Consider the following 14454-nt stretch of genomic DNA (forward strand, 5'->3'; position numbering starts at 1 on the left):
TACATAGCTAGACAATTAGTTTTGTATAGTGGAACATTGTCTAAAATATGGCAAAGTAACATGTCTAGAGAATCTTCAAAGTTTATATTTTGGGATATCAACAAACAGTGGGAAGAATTAGGATGCTTCCAAATTTTTACTGTGTCTTCTCACTGCCTCATTCATATTTTCACCTTTTACCTGTAATCCTGTGCTTTCCAACAGCTTTTCCTGTCTTTCCTTTCTATAGAAAATCTGTTAATGGCTGCCTAATGCCTTTTGATTGATGGCCCTAGGAATCCTCTATATGGAAGCAGAATTGGATTTCATGCAGTTCTCTCACGTACAAATAGAATGTTCTGCACATCCCATCCAAGACTCACCTAAGACTGCTCCCTATTCAGTGGAATTATTTTAGTATTACAAACATACTTAAAAAGAATGTAAAAAACCTCTTTGGACTCATGTGTAGAGGGAGGGGCGCTAATTTAGATGAGAAAAGGCAAATGTCTATCTATTAAAATATCTTGATTTCTGCTTTTAAAAAGGAGAGTCATGGTGACATATCATGAGAAACATCAGACATGCTATAGCAGAAAGAATTGGTTTATCTAGGAAAAGGATAGTTGCTGTACCAACCAAACTTGCGCAACAGTCTTCTTGCCCAGACAATGATTACTTAGCCATTTAACAACAAAGCTGTGAACCTAGTCCTTCAAGGAGAAAGCAACAGTTTCCATAATAAGATACAGTATATACTTAATCCGACTGAACAATCTACCATGTTCTTCTCAAATCCTGCTAAATTTATGCCTGCATAATTACTTCATTGGGTCATATTTTGTGGAAGCATTATGCATAATTTCATCTGGGGCATCCCCCTCAAATGATTGGGGACCTTTGCCTGGACATGTCTCACCATAGCCCATGCAAGTAGTATGTGCAGAGACTCTGACTTGTAAACCCATGATAATCTCAACAAGGCTTTTGCAATTTATATATCATATGAAACAAAATCTTATTTTTTAATTTACCAGCTTTTTGAAAGACAAGTAAAAATTGGGAAGATCTTATCCCTCAACTTAAGGTGAGGGATTTTTGATACTACAATAATATATTAACAAGCCTTTTTTTTTATTATAACAGAATCTGGCTTGATAAAGTTTTTTTTTCCTGTCCTACTTGTCCTGCCATTTGGTGGTATTATGTGAGAATCCTCAATGATCCCTGAGTTTTATTTAGAAGCTTCCCACCAATACTGTTAGAAGAGGAGCATGTATTGAACTGTTTGTTAGCATTCAGATCCAACAAACTGAATTTAATAATAGTAGTGTTCACTTTTTAATTTTTTTAAAATTGTAGCTTTTATATATTTTGTTAGCTGTCTGGAGTCCTCATCTGAGTGAAAAAATGAGTCATATATTTAATAAACCAATTAGTGGAATACAGAACCTGTGGTAAATCAGTCATCTCCACAATCTGCTTCACCCCATTCTTTCTCTCATAATTTTATCAAATTTGCTAAACTGGTATAATTCTGTAAAGATCATATCACAAATATATTGTCATTTTTTTAAAAAGAATGGGGGAGAGATTTTCTTCCTTTATTGGTGCTATGTATCCAGAGCAATACGTTGCTTTTTTCCCCCTTTCTTTTACTTTTTATTAAATTGCTAATTTTATCCACACTCATACAGGAAAGATTTGTAAAGCCAAGCATTAATATTACTCTAATATTCCTTCCACTCATTAATATATTCAACCAGCAGAGGGCAACTGTAATTCCCTCCAATGACATAAACTGTAAAATCAGACCTTTTTCAAAAGGCTTGAACAAAACTGAAGAATATGGGTTAACTTCTCAGCTATGGCAATATGCCAGATGTTCCGAAATAACTCGTCCACAGTCAGGGTTTTGTTTTTCCAATGTTTAGTCTAGCCACAGACAACAAAAACACTATCAAGAAGTTTAGAGTATCTGCATTGATCCTTAGGGATATATTCAACAGTAGACAAAAATTAATTTTTTGATTTATGATTTTATCAATCTTGGAAAAAATAGCAGCATGACCACTATGGATGAAAATATATACCCCTTTCTGCATAGCTTTCCAGCAGAGAGAACAGCTTGCTTTCTTCATGATACTAATTTACATGTACCATCTGTGAAACAATTTTAAAAATGTTTCTTTAATTTGGGCAAAGGTTGATGCTACTGGATTCCATTTCCATATTTTATTCCAGTCTTGATCATTGGCTTCCTTTTGGAAATAATTTTTCCAAGACATTTAGAGACCAATCAAAGGCTTAGATATCTGTTCCATAATAATATGCAATTAATCTGGAAGATTCAGTACTAGTGATTCAAAATTAGTCAAGAGATCTATTTGCTTGGGCCTTTATTACTGGATTAAAGAAAAAGGATCTGCACAACAATACAGCTAGGAACAATCTTAAGGAAGTTAACCTGTCAATTATCAAATCCAAATTAGTGAGTTTACCTAAGTACTGAAAAATTGGTTGACATTTTCCTTTTATAGGTCACTAAAGAAGATTCAGAATAATAAAATCTGAAAGTTTTGATGTAATAGCTAAGGTTTATCTTGAGAAAATCCCAAAGAAACTGAAGGCTATCATCAGATCTAATTACACCAATAGATATAGCAACTGCAGAACTGATCAAGATAAATCAGAGGCTTCATTCTTACTAAGCAGCTGAGGTATCTGGTCTTTATCATGTGTTCGTATGATTAAATGCTACTCAGCAAATCAAGATTTTTCCAGATAGAAATCTAGCATGCCAAATACCAACATGTCTTTGACATGTTAGATTTTCTGTGTGCAAGGATTGTTGTTGTTGTACTCTTCTTTTTACAATATCAGGAGTCATTCACAATATAGTGTCATTTAATCAGGTGATACCTCTCCGCAGATAATGCTTAGCAGGTTTTATTGCCTCAGCATGAGCCAGTTTATTTACACATTTTATTCAGTTCTGCCAAGAAATAATCTTATCAGCAGGTATTTTCTTTTTCAAATGAAAATAAAAACAAACCCATTCATATTTGTCTGAAGTTAGATATATATAACAAACTGATACATGTTTCTTATTCCTGAATATTTCATTCAATTTTTATCAGCGATTTCCTCTGGCTATGAAAGTATATCCAGACTGATGTAGTGGTTAAGGCAGCAGGCTAGAAACCGGAAGACTGTGAGTTCTAGTCCTGCCTTAGGCACGAAGCCAGCTGGGTGACCTTGGGCCAGTCACCCTCTCTCAGCCCTGGGAAGGAGGCAAGGGCAAACCACTTCCAAAAATGCTGCCAAGAAAACTACTAGGATGTGTCCAGGCAGTCACCAGGAGTCAAGACTGACTTAAAGGCACAAAAAAAAAAAAGAGGGAAGGAAGGAAGGAAGGAAGGAAGGAAGGAAGGAAGGAAGGAAGGAAGGAAGGAAGGAAGGAAGGAAGGAAGGAAGGAAGGAAGGAAGGAAGGGGTAAACTAAAGAAAATAATCCACTTCATGTTCTCAGTATTTCAGTGTTATTACTGTACTCAAAATAGTAGGAGGTATACAGTGGTACCTCGGTTCACGAACGCTTCTGTTCACGAACAATTCAGTTTACGAACATCTCCGGTCGCAAAATTTTGCCTCCATTTGCGAACTCCGCATCGGGTGACGAACAGGATCCGCGGCCATTTTCCCTGCTGACACGTGGTTGTGGCTTCCTGTAGGCGAGATCGTGGTGGCAAACAGACATCCTGTGAAGCTTTTTGGTGTGCTTGTTAGCATGGCTCCAAAAAAGGTGCAGAGCAAGCTTGGTCAGAATAAGGTTTTGAAGAAAATAACCATTGAATTGAAGAAGGAAATTGTAGAAAAGCACGATCGTGGTATTCGTGTGACTGATCTGGGCTTGGAGTACAAGATGGCGAAGTCGACAATCTCAACTATTTTGAAGAATAAAGATGCCATCAAAGGAGCTGATGTGGCAAAAGGAGTAACGACGTTAACCAAGCAGAGGACACAAGTGCTGGAAGAGGTGGAAAAACTTTTGTTAGTGTGGCTGAATGAGAAACAGCTGGCAGGTGATAGCATTAGTGAAGTATGATCTGTGAAAAAGCCAGGAAATTGCACAGTGATTTACTGCGAAAAAAACCCTCTACAAGTGCAGCAAGTGAAGAATTTAAAGCCAGCAGAGGCTGGTTTGAAAAATTCCGCAAGAGAAGTGGCATCCACAGTGTGACAAGACATGGTGAGGCTTCCAGTTCTGACAAGGCTGCTGCAGAAGCCTACAAGAAAGAATTTGAGGAATTCATGAAGGCGGAAGGATACGTCGCTCAGCAAGTGTTCAACTGCGATGAAACAGGGCTCTTCTGGAAGAAGATGCCAAAGAGAACCTATATCACGCAGGAGGAAAAGGCACTGCCAGGGCACAAGCCCATGAAGGACAGATTGACCCTTTTGCTGTGTGCGAACGCAAGTGGTGAGCTGAAGATTAAGCCACTACTGGTGTTCCATTCCCAGACCCCTTGTGCATTCAAGGAACACAATGTGAACAAGGCCAGACTGCCTGTCATGTGGAGGGCCAATGCGAGAGCTTGGGTCACAAGGCAATTGTTCATGAAATGGCTGCACGAGGTGTTCGCACCCACCGTTAAAAAATATCTTTCTGGCAAGAAAGGTGCCTTCTTCTGATGGACAATGCCCCGGCACACCCTCCAGCCTTGGTGGATGATATGGATGCTGAGTATGACTTTATAAAGGTCAAGTTCCTCCCCCTCAACACGACACCTCTTCTGCAGCCCATGGACCAGCAAGTGATCTGCAACTTTAAGAAGCTGTACACAAAGGCGCTCTTCACCAGGTGTTTCAATGTCACTGAAGAAACATCCTTGACTCTGAAAGAATTCTGGAAGAAACATTTCAATGTCCTCCACTGCATCAGCCTCATTGACAAAGCCTGGGAAGATGTCACCTACTGGACCTTAAACTCAGCCTGGAGGAAACTGTGGCCAGAATGTGTCGCTGAACGTGACTTTGAAGGGTCTGATGCAGAGGTAGTGGAGGAGATTGTGTCCATGTGCAAGAGTATGGGTCTGGTTGTCGATGGTGCAGACATAGAGGAGCTTGTTGAGGACCATAAGGAGGAGCTGACCACGGAAGAACTTGCTGAACTCCAGAGTGAGCAGCAGAAAGCGCTTGGTGAGGAGCATTCCACTGAGGAAGAGGAAGACAGGGAGGAGGTTAGCAGTGATGTGATTAAATCCATTATGGAAAAATGGAATGAGTGCCAGGATTTCTTTGAGAAGCACCACCCCAACATAACTGTAACGAACAGAGTGCTGAATCTGATGAATGATAACATGGTCTCTAATTTCCGGAGGGTTATGCAGCGCAGGAAAAAACAACTGACTTTAGACAGATTTTTCCCCAGAACTGAGCGTGCAGCTAAGAGACAAAGAAGAGAGGAAACCCCTGAAGGAGATCTCCCCGATGTCCTTTTGGAGGGGGACTCTCCCTCCAAACAATAACTGCCTCCCCACCCACCTTCCTGTCCTCCACGCCAGAAGTCGCCTCAAGCAAGGTCAGCGTCCTCTCTCTTCATACTGTGCTGTACTGTACTTTGTTTCATGTTTTTGTGGTTTAAAAATAAAATACATATGGGTCAGAATGGATTAACCGTATTTACATTGAACCTTATGGGAAAATTTGACTTGGGTCGCGACCAATTTGGGTTGCGACCAGAGTCGCGGAACAAATTAAGTTCGTGAACCGAGGTACCACTGTACTTCCAAATATTGTTCATGATTTTAGTAAAGGTGTTCCTTTCTATCTGCAGTCACACCATATAGCATTTCACTGATTGAAATACTGTATGGCAACTCCCATATTTTAAAAGAGGTTAAAGTGCCATTATTTTCAGATAAACACAGGCCTTTTGTAAGACATTACTATAATATGGGCCAATCTGCAACATTTCCAAAGTTCTAGAGGTCTTTAAAATATTGTTCAAGTGAATGATGCAATTAATCTATTGAAGGAAACTCTCAGTTCTTGATATAGAAACAGTAGTTAACTGCTTTGATGAATTGCAGAAACAGCAGATTCAGCCTCCATTCTCCTGTCTCCCACTTGATCCAGTGGACCAGCCAGACCTTGGATAAACCACATGTATTTATGTTTAAACTGTGACCTTTCCTGGTCACAGGTTGCCTGGTCTCAGTAGTTCTGTTTCCTCTCTGTCATCAAGTGTATTCCCCGATAGGCCTGTACTCCTACTAACTCAGAAGTAAGGAAATGTATGTTTTCACAGTAAAAGAATCCAGTGTGATTTAGTCTCCCTAATTTGTGCCTAACACAGCTACATAACATGTTTGGAAACAAACTTATTTGGTGTTGTTTCTCTTATAATTTGGAATTGGGTTGGCAAATACTGGTGTGCAATATAAAGTCTACAATGTTTGCAGGATGTCATGCCGCTAACTTCATCTCAATCAGTAGTAGAATTTACTTCAGAGAAGAATGCATGTTTAGGATGTTGGCAGCCTCCATCTTCTAGCCCATCCGGTGCCCTCCATGCAGCAGGGCAGCCCCACAAATGTGCAAGCAGCAATTTTACTACTTTCAAAATACTGTAGAACGGACGCTTTTGCGAGGCGGGGAAGAGACTTCAAACCAAATCAGTCCTTATTGCGGAACTGTTTCACTCTGCTAACCAGTTTCTTCACCAAGCGGTAAGTACGTAGCCCTTAAATCTGGGCTGCGGCGGCATTCGGAAGAGACCACAGCGCGTGATAGCCTCGAGCGCCAACCTTCCGCCGCTTCAACGCGCTTTTGCTGCTGCCGCCGCCAGTCCCGAAGAAAAAGCGGGAACGCGGAGAGGCGACCAGCGCCTCCCCTTTTCCAGCCCCAGTGAGTGACACGCCGGCTGGAGTTTCACGAAGGCGGACTTGCGGGCAGGCGATGACGTCGCCAGGCCGCGTTTTCAGGAAGTGTCTCGGCGTGGCCGGGATGAAAGTGTTTCTGCTCAGGCGGAAGCTCTTTCAATAGAAATAGAAAGTGAGCCTCCCTCTGTTTGGCGTGGCTGCGAAACGGTAGCAGCAGGAAGGAAAATTGGTGACTAACCCAAGCTCGCATTGTTTTCAACTCCCCTTCTTGTTTCACTTGATCTGCAGTCCACATTTCATAACAAGCGGGCTCACCAAGCGGTTTCTCTCTGTGAAACGCACACACTCGCTCGCCCCCGCCACCATTTTTATCCGCTGCCCGCTGAGAATCGGGATTCCCCGAAAAAGAACGTCCTTGAACTGTCCTAATGCCAGGGTGCTCTCCGCGCGTGCAACCTGAACGAAGAGTTCTGCATTCTCTATACTATATACTGTGACTCGCGAAGGGTGGCGGGACAATTATCGGGATCAATGGGAAGTTGCAAGGGGGAAATATCTGGAAAACGCCTAAGGAAATGCATGTCGGCATGGTTAAAGCAGCCATATGTGCCAGACCAATTGTATGCAGGGTGACACAGAAGATGAGAGTAGATAGTGCTAACAATTGTCATTTTCCAGAGCACAGCACTGCTTAATTATAGTTTACGTTGCATTTGGAAAGCTCTCACCACTTTAAACATAATAAAATGGATACAAAGAACGAACTGTGTGTCAGAAATGGAGAAAAGAGAGCTAGTTTGGGGTAGTGGTGAAGGTGCTGGCCTAGAAACCAGAAGACGGTGAATTCTAGTCCTCTCTTAGGGACAAAAGCTGGCTGGTGACCTTGAGCCAGTCCCTGTCAGCCCACCCCACCCCACCCCACAGGGTTGTTGTGGTGGAGAAAATAGGAGGTAGGAGTATTACGTATATTCAGCAGCTTGAGTTGACCAAATATATATATTAAAAAAGGCGGGATAAAATAATAATAATAATAATAATAATAATAATAATAATAGTAACAACAACAAATACGACCTGACAATTTAAACCCTAGAACCCAATACACTAACATGGAGATGTTATCGAACGCATAATAACAACAGAAAGGTATATTTCATAGATGAAATGTTTTAAGGGCTCAAGCAGAAAATTATCCAGGAAAGTCTACACTATTATGAGGGTTTAATCATCTCAAATACTTAGAAATCACTGCAGTTTTCGGGTTGCTTTCTTTTAAACTCTGATTTCTTAAAGCATCCGTCTTTTTCTTTTTTCTTTTTTTGCTTTTCAATAAAATGGATTAAATTAATAAAATAACACATTCAACTCACAGATTTTTTTAATGGCAGCAGCATTTTTGCTTTGAAGCAGAATGCAATGAAATCTGAAGCAAAAATGGCTCCCATGATACAGAATGTCTGGAGCAAATTTCAAAGAGATAAGTTAAGGGATTTTTGTTCTGCAAAGGAAAAGCATGGTGTCCCCTTTTCTGAATGAGGTAAATTGATTGCTGGGGATTGAGGATAGGAGGAGGATTAGGAGATCAATTCAATGGTTAATCTCTCTGAGGGCATCTCTCTTCCTCCCCAGGAATCTCTAACTGGAGTGATTGGTGGTGATCTGATTGTAAGGATTACTCTGAGTTGTGGATAGACCCAAGAGTCACTAAATTCAAAACTTTCCCTTCCTTTTCACCATGGCATTCTAGGTAAGCAAGGAAGTGGTTTTTTGCTTCTCCTTTTTTCGGGTCCAGCTTTTGTAGCTAGACAGCAGCATATCAGGGCTGAAGCTTCATGGAGGGTTTTGGTTCATCACCAGGTGCACATGGAGATAGATGGGAGCTGCTTTCAAGGTCGGTAAAAGATTTGTGGCTGTTTTAATAGCTCAAAGCTTTGGTCCTGTTCCCAAGCATTGCAAAGTATCTCTTTCAAAGGAAAGAACGCAACTCTGTAGAGGCAGCATTTCTCAACCTTGGCAGCTTTCAGACGTGTGGACTCCAACTCCCAGAATTCCCAGAATTCCCCAGCCAGAGTTGAATCCATGCTTTGCTTAACCATGGTTCACTGAACAAGCCCGAAATGCTAAGTCATAAGTTATGGTTATGTTGTGTGAACTAGACATTTATTATACTGTATGTGATTTGAATTTGTGTTCCCTGAAAAAAAACCCCAGAAAGATATGAAATATATAGTCTATTTATTATTATTTTATAATCATTATAATTACCATGATGCTTACAATAATAAAGTGAATTCATCATGATATTGGAGATAACAATTCAGAATGAAAAAGTACTAAATTCTAAATCAGTAATTCAGTGCTCTGCAGAAATAAAATCTACTTGAGTTCAGTACTTTTGTAACTAAACTATTGACATGTTTTATTGGTGGTAACAATATGCACATACTGATTCTAGAAATATATTATTTTTGAATATGGAAAAAAGAAAGTTTAATGAAGCCGTATTTGGAAATGAGTTAAAATTAGATTCATCTAGTAAATCTTCCAAAATTCAGAACAACCAGTGATTTAACACTATACTATATATCTGAAATGGAATGAATGAATGAATCAATCAATCAATAAATTTTAAAGACTTGCATGAAATGACAAAATATATATGTTAGAAGATTTTTTAAAATGTATTTATTTATTTATTGAAAACATTTATATAGCTACCCATCTTGCACCAAACTCACAACCAAAAAATAAAACAACATCTATTTACAATAAAAATATTAAAACCACTTGCAGGAAAACAGGAATAGAGGCATTATTTTCTTTCCTTTTTTTCCTTTTCTTTTTCTCAATCCTCCTTTCCCACTCATTCCTGTATAATTTAAAGGAACACCTTACTGGATTAGCATGAGAGCATCGGATCAATTTTGAAACTGATTAAAATTGAAATGGAATTTATCTCCACCTAACTCACCTTAGCACACTTGTTAATGAAATTGTTTACAATGGCCATCTATATAAACTGACTGATGAGTTTGGTAAGCCATTTGCTTACCAATGTTTTGAAGCATTTTCTTTGTGTAACAGAAAGCATGAACAGCATTGATAGCTTTAAATTCTTGATCATGGGCAACACATCTGAATTGTCCATTAAATAGTCAAGCTTACAGAAGTGTTCTTCTGCAACCCTATTTAGTGGCATTTTCTTAGAATACCAACAATTGCATTTAATATTTAGAAAAAAATGTTTTGTCTGTAAAATTAGTCTGTTAACAGAGAGCTCACAAAAGGTATTCTGAGTAGATTAACTGTGAATAAATTTGCATATAAAACCTTTTAATATGAAAGGAGAGGGAATTCATAAGCTCCAATGGAAAGAACCAAAGTTAGTAAAACTGAATTGACCCTATTGGTTAAAAAAAAGTAACAAAATCCAAATAATTATTGCACCATTTTTTTTCTGGGATATCCCAGCAAAGCTGTATTCTGGAGTTTAATTGGATAGATATCAATGATGTATTCAGAAATTTCTGAAACGGATGTAGCGCTATTAACCATTACCTAATTGTCTCCCATCTTGCCCTGCAACAACCTTAACTTGGTGCGTTTCAGAGGCCTTGGGACCTCAAGTTCCAGAATTCTCAGCCAGCATGGTATAAACCATACATCATCTGGGAATTCTGGATTGTAATGCCAGTGCATGTATGGTGCATGAGATTGGGGAAGGAATGCAACATCCCGTTTATATGTGCCATGTGTATATCTGGAAGCTGCCTTTGACAGAGTATAGAGAGAGAATAAGAAAAAAATTACAGTAGTGGTGACTAACATAGGTAAACATTTACTTCTCATCTGACAAATTCTTTTAAATATCTTTACAAAGGTAAAATTGACCAGTGTGGTACAATGGTGTTGAACTAGGAATGGAAAGACCCAGGTTCTAGTCTGTCCTCAGCCACAACAGCTCACTAAGAGACTTTGGACCAGTCCCTTTCTATGAGCCCAACCTACCTCACTGGGTTGTTTTGTGGGAAAAAAAGGGAGGTAATGTATCCTCCCCCTTCATGGATCACTGCCTTGTCGTGGCGAAGGGGCTTGTGTAACTCAGTGAAGCCATGAGCTATACCGTGCAGGGCCACCCAAGACGGACAGGTCATGACAGAGAGTTCTGACAAAATGTGGTCCACTGGAGAAGGAAATGGCAACCCACTCCAGTATCCTTGCCAAGAAAACCCCATGGACAATGTTAAAAGGCTAAAAGATATGACGCCGGAAGATGAGCCCCTCAGGTCAGAAGGTGTCCAATATGCTACTGGAGAAGAGCGGAGGGCAATTCCAAGTAGCTCCAGAAAGAGTGAAGCGGCTGGGCCAAAGCCGAAAGGACGTTCAGCTGTGGATGTATCTGGAAGCGAAAAGAAGGTCCAATGCTGTAAAGAACAATATTGTATAGGTACCTGGAACGTAAGATCTATGAACCAAGGCAAGCTGGATGTGGTCAAACATGAGATGACAAGATTGAACATCGACATCTTGGGAATCAGCGAATTGAAATGGGAATGGGTGAATTTAATTCAGGTGACCACTGTATCTGCTACTGTGGGCAAGAAACCCTTAGAAGAAATGGAGTTGCACTCATAGTCAACAAGAGAGTGGGAAAGGCAGTAATGGGGTACAACCTCAAAAACGACAGAATGATCTCAGTGCGAATCCAAGGCAAACCATTCAACATCACAGTAATCCAAGTCTATGCCCCAACCACTGATGCCGAAGAAGCTGAAGTTGACCACTTCTATGAAGACCTACAACACCTTCTAGAACTAGCACCAAAAAAAGATGTCCTTTTCATCATAGGGGATTGGAATGCTAAAGTAGGAAGTCAAGGAGTAATCGGAATAACAGGCAAGTTTGGCCTTGGAGTACAAAATGAAGCAGGGCAAAGGCTAATAGAGTTCTGTCAAGAGAACAAGCTAGTCATAGCAAACACTCTTTTCCAACAACACAAGAGACGACTCTACACATGGACATCACCAGATGGTCAATACCGAAACCAGACTGATTATATACTTTGCAGCCAAAGATGGAGAAGCTCTATACAGACAGCAAAAACAAGAGCAGGAGCTGACTGTGGCTCAGATCATGAGCTTCTTACTGCAAAATTTAGGCTTAAATTGAAGAATGTAGGGAAAACCACTAGACCACTCAGGTATGACTTAGATCATATTCCTTGTGAGTACACAGTGAAGGTGATGAATAGATTTAGAGGATTAGATTTGGTAGACAGAGTGCCTGAAGAACTATGGATGGAGGTTCGTAACATTGTACAGGAGGCAGCAACTAAAACCTTCCCAAAGAAAAAGAAATGCAAGAAAGCAAAATGGCTGTCTGATGAGGCTTTACAAATAGCTGTGGAAAGAAGGAATGCGAAAAGCAAGGATGAAAGGGAAAGATATAATGGACCTAACAGAAACAGAAGAGATTAAGAAGAGTTCCGTGGGGAGGGGTTAAAAAAAAGTCATGAGGGCAGCCACAACCATGAGATAGGAGTTCTGCCCTTTTTACATGTATCATAATGTGATACATATAAAAGGGGGGGGCGGAGCTCCAATCTCATGGTTGTGGCTGTCCTCGTGATTTTTTTTAGCCCCCTCCCCATGACACCCCTGCTGTGGACTCACACTATAATATAGTACAGTAGGTTGAAGTCGGACCAGCAGAGCAGCAGAGCAGCAGACCAGCCAATTATTTGGTTAGTATCATTTTGTATACATTACATCAGATTTTCTGAGCCTTAAGATTTCAGCCTAGGCCAGTGGCATTGCTTAGAAAAACACCAAATCCCCTAGACATAAACTTCTGTATATGTGGCCAGATTTTCTGAAGAAAGAAGGAAGCAATACAGAAGGATTTCAACAACTGACGTAATTTAAGAAGAAACCCTATAATATAGAAACAGTGTTCAAACTCTGTAACATTTTTGGGTTTTTTTTTCCACCCTGGATTTCTGCTGAGGGAGCAATAACAAGACACGAGTTGCCACACAAATTCCATCCATTATGTACTTACATACAAGGTTGTGAAACTAGTGTGAAAGTGTGGAGCTTGCACTGTGATATCATGTCTCATCAGTTTGGTGTCATCATGGTTAGGTAGGGAGTCCTAAGCTTCTTGCCCTCTTTTACAGAACATCTCAATCTGTCATTTGTTTTTAATAACCATCTGATTTGTTATCATGTTTTTCCCTAATTGTGTGAGAACTAATTCTCACAGTCCCTTTATTTATTTCACTGTCCTTTCTCTTTTATCACAATCTTTTTATCTGTAACGGGTAAAAGTCTGAAGATACTATTACTAAGATTCTGAGGAGAACAAGGCTGAATTTTGTAGTTGTTGTTATCAGACCTCCCAAAATATGGCTTTTTTTACCGCAATGGCCAAGAACTTGAAAGCTATAGCCAGTAACTGTAAAGGAGATTCCCTCACTTAAGTATGGTGAATGCTGTGTATTAACTTGTTAAATATTAACCTGATTGCCTCTATCTTGTTCTGCATAAATATTGTGTAATGGCCTACGGCAAAAAGCATAATAAACTGCCTGGGTGGCATAAAAAACATTGTTGAAAGCATTTGCTCTAGAAAGAAATGGTACTTACTTCATTCTGGCAATGTGAATTATGTGTAACTGTAATCAGATTATAGCTGAAATTGCATGTGATGTGACTGGTTAAGTTGAACAATGATGAGAAATACACATACATTTCAAAAAGTATTTTTTCTTTCTAGCATCTGTTCATGGGCTTCAAAGATTGCACTGTATTTGCTACAGCATTTCAACGAGAGCATATTCACCTATTTTTTAAAAAATGTGGCAAACCCCACATTCCCCTCCCCCCCTATCATTTTAACACTCTTGTATTCTTATTTCAATGCTTTTCAGGCTGAATAGCTCCCATTTTTCATGGGGAAAGAGTGAAGGGAGACCAGCCCACAATTATCTTTGTAACAAGAGAATCCTTGCTGATATTTCCCTACCATATCCCAAAACAGAAGTGGAATATCCTTCTCAGGGCCAGACTACATTTTCTCCCTGTGCCTGGCCTGGATGCCACAGATGGCATGGCTGGTAGCATTGTGAAACCACAAGACTGTGTGGGGTTGGAATTCCTATATTGCTAAAAGGCAAATATTTTCACATGTTCTACAATCAGATAATTATTTTTACATTGACTTGATTGCTGATGAACTCTATACGTACATGGAACGCAGAAGTATAACAATATTAGCATTTCAGTGTCTGAGGTAAGAGGTTTCTGGGTTCAGATGAAAAATTTATTTTCTGATGTCTCTAGAATGGAAGTGAGATACTTATACTGTCTTTCCACGAAACCACAAAGACCTGGATTTTTAAGAAAGCATTTGGAGACTAAATCCACAAAAAGATAATCTAACATTCATATGCGTTTCCATTATTTTATTATGGTTGGTTGCACAGTCAGCCAGATGTTTAGACTGGATTTGGCATTTTTATCCACCTATCGAGTCCTTCCCAAGAGCCTGGGATAGGCAGATGTTGTTTGATGTTTTGATGGTGTTAA

This window comes from Python bivittatus, unplaced genomic scaffold, assembly GCF_059951505.1.
Source record: "Python bivittatus isolate LINGU-HERP-01145 unplaced genomic scaffold, Pbiv_v1 ctg000700_np1212, whole genome shotgun sequence".
In the NCBI taxonomy this organism is placed as follows: domain Eukaryota; kingdom Metazoa; phylum Chordata; class Lepidosauria; order Squamata; family Pythonidae; genus Python; species Python bivittatus.